This window comes from Staurois parvus, unplaced genomic scaffold (genome assembly GCF_062004578.1).
Source record: "Staurois parvus isolate SC_StPar_1 unplaced genomic scaffold, SC_StPar_1.0 ptg000087l, whole genome shotgun sequence".
Lineage (NCBI taxonomy): Eukaryota > Metazoa > Chordata > Amphibia > Anura > Ranidae > Staurois > Staurois parvus.
The window spans coordinates 6,836,380-6,842,176 of NW_028317883.1; the positions used below are offsets into that span (position 1 = coordinate 6,836,380).

At 40.3% G+C, this 5,797-nt stretch overlaps 1 pseudogene; it reads left to right on the forward strand.

Moving 5' to 3' along the window:
• Positions 1 to 1,082: 1,082 nt before the first annotated feature.
• On the forward strand, positions 1,083 to 1,176 carry LOC149468411 (U6 spliceosomal RNA; annotated as a pseudogene).
• Positions 1,177 to 5,797: the final 4,621 nt, after the last annotated feature.

A 5,797-nucleotide genomic window follows, 5' to 3' on the forward strand; every position in this document is an offset into this window, starting at 1 on the left:
ATACAAAGCTAAGCAGGGCAAATCACAGCAGGATGTAGAAACTTTACAAGAAGACCTCAATAAAATAAAGGGATGAATGACTAAATGACAAATGAGGTTTAATGTTGAAAAATGTAAGGTAATACACTTGGGGGTTAAAAATATGAAAGCAAGTTACTTGCTAGGAGGAGAACATTTGAGGGAATCCATGATGAAAAAAATAAGTGGGGTCCAAGTAGATCATAGGCTCAGCAATAGCTTGCAATGCCAGGCTGTAGCAAGCAAAGCTAGCACACTATAAGTGTACATTAAAAACAATATTTATTCAAGAGATAAAACTATATTTCTACCACTGTACAAAACTCTGGTCCAGCCACATCTTTAGTATGCTGTCTAGTTCTGGTCACCAGTCCTCAGGAAGGATTTGTTGGAACTGAAAAGAGTCCAGAGAAGGACAACAAAGCCAATAAGGGCGCTGAAAGGCCTTGGTTACGAGGAATGACTACAAACATTTAACTTATTCTCCCTGGAGAAGAGACAGTTAAGAGGAGATATGATAATGATATACAAATATCTTAATGGTGATTCTAGCATAGGGAGGAAACTCCATCTTAGGCCGCTTAACAAGACACGTGGCCACTCAATGAAGTTGCATGGGAAGTAGTTTGACCTTAAACTGTGCAAGGGATTCTTTATTGTCAGAGCGGTAAGAATGTGGAACTCCTTTCCATAGTTGGTGGTGTATGTGGGAAGTATGAATAACTTAGAAAAACTTTTAGATGGGCATCTTAGCGAACACAATATTCAGGGAAATCGGAAATGATAATAGCATAAACACATACACACACATACAGGGTGAACTGGATGGATCGGTGTCTTTATGCAACCAAACTGTCTATGTAAATAAGGTTCACCAATAGCTTGACCTTTTGACATATTAGACCTATGCCATACAGTGTCTTTTAGAGTTTGAGTTGGAAATAATGTAAAGGAGTTAGAAAGGGGTCACACTCATGTGGGAATGATTAAACTTTTAAATCAAAGGCCAACAGCATAAGCTGAAGGAAGGACTCCATATCAACAAAGGAAAGTCTGTGCCAGAAGTGCTTGCTTCAGCAGCACATATACTAAAATTGGAACATTACAGAGAAGATTAGCATGGCCCCTGGTCAAATTCTTAAAGTGTTCCATATTTTTTTGTATGGTTACCTTCTCTATATGCAATGTTTTTTTTTGTTTTTCAATATTTGAGTGTGCCACTGTATACTTTTATGTCCATTACTTTACATACACATTCAGTGTACATCTATCTTTTGTACCTGGAATTTGTTTGTGAATTGCTGATTTGTAATTTTTTTGTTCTCGGTAAAACTCAATACACGCTTTATGGAACTAAAGTCTGTGCAGAAGAAACTTTCCTTGTGGATAATGCTAGCGCCCAATTTCTTGCAGTCGGTTGTGGTGTAGAGGCTAGAGCCTTTGGTACCTACAGAGATCGTGAAGCCTTTATAACCTGAGCTAAAAGTTACAACCCAAAACAAATAGACACCTATTTAGAAAAAGTATGCAGATAAGTAAAGTAGGAAAAAAGTCAGAAGCCACTGATGGTCCCACATTGCACATAATAATGTTAAAGCATGTCCACTTCCCGCCTGAAGCAGGATCGAGGAAGAGTTCTGGCTGATGTGAGAATGAGGAAAAAGGTAAACACTCTTGTTCAGCTTCCTAGACTAAGCAAGCATTAATTCAATCATGAATATGCATAATTTTTTAAATAACTGGTCAGGGTTTAGTTCAAATGATTTTCTTGCAGATTTATCTGTACAATTGTATTTTTAGATACGAAAACCAAACCGAAAGGGAATCTAGGAGTCATAAAGGCCACTTTTGAAAGTGCATACGGACTGTGTCATTGTCCAAGAGCAAGCATGTACACATTTCACAACTCATTTCTTAGTTACATGATTAGTAAGGTTAAAAAAAGACACACGCCCATCAAGCGCTACTGAGTTCCAGGTCAGTATCTCATTAAGCAGTGAAGTAAAGGTAAGGATGACAGCTCTGAGGACCAGAAGTTTTTAATGGCAACTCAAATAATTCTGTGACAGGTTACTTTCTAAAATTATACTTTTAGTGGTATATATTCGCCTCGGACTGAGCACCTTGTTTAACCCAGTCAGGTATTAAAGCTGACATCTGGACTAAACTAATATTGTCTAAATTCAAGAGCCAACTTTATTCTCACATGGATCCTCATAAGCTTTGTGTATTCCTTTCAGATCCCTGCAGTATGAAACTTTATGTAACCATGATGTCACTGGTACTTTTACAAAGAAGTCAGTGGGTTTGCAAAGGCAGTTAAATGGATTTTTTCGTTTGCAGCTACTAAAGAATTGAGGTTCAGCTTCATTTAAAAATGTATTAAAGCCAAATGCCAACCAAAACTTTATATTTTATATTGCATTGTTTGGAGAAAGAATAGAGTTTTTGTCATGTTTTTATTGCCTTGTATTTTGATGTTGAACAGCACATTCTGTAAGCAAGTGATGGAAATATCTCTCCAGTGAAGACACAGGCCAAAGCAAGTGCAAACGACTTCACCAGGACCCCACATAAGGATAACATGCTTTACCTAGCTAGTGACATCTGTCCCAACACTGACTATATTTTGAAGGGAACAGCACTAAGCGCTGATTGTCTTCCACCAGCTCTTTGCAATTGCTCCTTATGGTTAACCCAGAAGGCACTTAATTGTCAATTCCTTTCATACGCGTAGTGCCAGGCCTAGTCCCTAGGAGGATTATTTTCTGCTTTGTTCCATTTATAAGATAGAGACCCAGGTGCTCAGTGAGGTACCAAGCCACTCCTACCTTCAGAACCTCCATCACCGGTCACCAGCACTCTCCTTCATGAACTGGCTGCTTCACCTTTTTCTCACTCCTCATTTAATAACCTCAAGGGTTAACTGGTGTTATACACTTTGTTCCCCAGTTGTTCAATACGGGGGGTACAGTCACAGATGGGGCATTTTCCTGCATGAGTGCATTTTCTTTTGGTGTGAAACAGCAGTTGAATACAGCCCTCTGATCATGTCCTCTCTGCTTTTTCATAGGTAAATGCTGCTGTCTCATCTCCACCTTAAACTCTTTCACTGCTACGCATTGACTTTCTACAAACTTAGGGTAAATGCTGCTGTCTCATCTCCACCTTACACTGTCTCACTGTTATGCACTGACTTTCTGAAAAACTCAGGATAATTAGTCTATATCTTTTTGTCTGTTTGTGGTGATTGATTCTCACTTCCTTTTGCCTGTGATCAGAGAATCATTCATCTTTTATGATGCTGGCCTGTGTCTGTGGCTGCTCTGTCTTTGACCAATCCCCCCCCCCACACTTTCATGTGTTCCTTATCAGTTCCTAAGGGGGGGGGGCGGAGAAGAATTGCTCATTTGATCATTTCCCTATAAATTTAGACCAGTTTATGGGGGAGGTCACAGACTGGGGGGGTCAAAGTCAAAGATGGGGCATTTTCCTGGGTGAGTGCTTTTTCTGGTGGAGTGTGAAACAGTAGTTGAACACAGTAGTTTAACTAAAGCAGCAAGAAGAGATACAACAAAGAGTTCTACTGCACTCTGGATGGACTGCAAGCAAAACACCCTGGGAAACATCTCCTACAAGTCTGATTCCCACTCCATCTACTTTTAATATGCCCCCTCTATTCCTCCTTTTCATATTACTATCTTCTGTTCTCAAAATTTAATTTCTTTACCCTTCTGCTCCACCCCAAAGCTTATACATATCACCCTCAATTCTACCGTCTCCCTACTACTGCTCTCATCACCTCCTGCTAATACTTAACTCACCTGCTGACTCAAACACCAGGACAGGAAGGCATGTACACTCGTGTACATCCTGCTCCCAGGTTACTTTCCTCACCTTCCTTCTTCTCCTATCCTCTGAAAATACCTCCCCAAAACCTGGTCCTCCAGTATCTCACCCCCACACTAGGTACCCTCCTTCTTCCAGGAGCCGCAATCCACTCAATTTAGTCTCAATCCCCATGCTCCTAAAAAACACCTTCCCTTTTCATGTGCACTCTGGAATGCCCGCTCTATCTGTAATAAGCTCACCTCTGTTCATTACCTTTTTGTCTCCCACTCCCATAACTTACCAGCAATTACAGAAAACTGGCTTAAAGCATCAGATTCTGCTTCTTCCGCAGCACTTTCCCATGGAAGTCACCACTGGACTCACTCACCTAGACCCAGTGGTCAGAAAGGAGGTGGAGTTGGTTTGCTTCTATCCCCACTGAGCACCTTTCAGGTCCTCTCTACCCCTTCCTCTCAATCCTTCTCTTCTTTCGAGACTCACTGCATTCAACTGTTTTCTCCCATTTCTCTGAGGATTGCAGTGATTTATCATCCTCCTGGACTGGTGTTGCGCTTTCTTGAGGGCTTCTCTGCCTGGCTACTCTACTTTCTCTCCTCTGAAATACCCACTATCATTCTTCGAGGTTTTAAAATCCCCATCAATGTGAACAACCCAGCTACATCCCAACTCTTCAACCTAACCTCAGCTTTTTGCCTTAACACAATGAACACAGTCCTCCACTCACACAATGGGAATACATTAGAACTTGTTTTCTCCCATCTTTGCACTCCCTACAACCTCACAAATGCCCCCTTTCCTCTCTCTGATCACAATGTCATAACTTTCACAGTATCCTCATCTTCAAACACCTATCCCTCCAAGCAGCAAACAATTACCTGCAGAAACCTTCACAACTTTAACCCTTCTCTTTTCCACTCTGCAACTGACCAACTCTATGACAGAATCTCTCCCCTGTCCTGCCCTGACCTGGCCACTTCTGTCTACAACAGTTTGCTTTCATCCACACTAGACTCACTTGCTCCTCTGACTACACAAAGCATCAGGCCCCGATCAATACAACCGTGGCAGACTGATGACACCAGAGATCTTGAGACATAGTCGTGCATTGGAGTGACTGTGGCATTAAACCAAATCCCAGCAAGCATTCACCCTATATAAATTTGCTTTCTTAAAATACAATTCCTCCCTCAATGTTGCTAACCAAGTCTACTTTGCACTCTTATTAATACCTTGCTTAGCTCTTTCTATCACTTTTAGGAGCTGTTTTTTGTATGTACATGTGGGGTTCTTCAAAATTTTGACATACGTATCCCTATCACTTAAAATCAAGAACCCAACCTACCTTGAAGAACCCCACATGGTACGTACAAAAAACAGCTCCTAAAATTGATAGAAAGAGCTACGCAATATAAAATTTTAAATGAAAAGGAAGCAAAATATCTTATCCCCTTACATTGTTAAGTGCCTTATATGTATATTTTACCAAAAATTCATAGGAGTCTAACTAGACCCCCTAGAAGACCAATTATCAATGGAATAGAGTCCTTACACTCCAGGGTGGGAGAATATGTGGACTTCTTTCTACAGCCGGTAGTTAAAGAAATGCCTTCCTACTTGAAGGACAGCCAGAATGTTATTAATCTCATCGAGGATATAGTGGTTCCACAGGAAATCTATCTAGTGATGATAGATGTGAATTCAATGTATACCAGCATTAGACATAACGATGGTATTAAAGCCATTAAATGGGCTTTAATGGAATATACCAATCTGCAAATTAAACAAAGGAAATTTATTTTACAATTGCTAGAGTTTAGTATGAATAAAAATTACTTTTGGTATAAAGGTAATTATTATGAACAAAGAAAGGGCGTAGCAATGGGCGCAAAATCTGTGCCCAGCTTAGCCAATATTTTTCTAGCAAAAT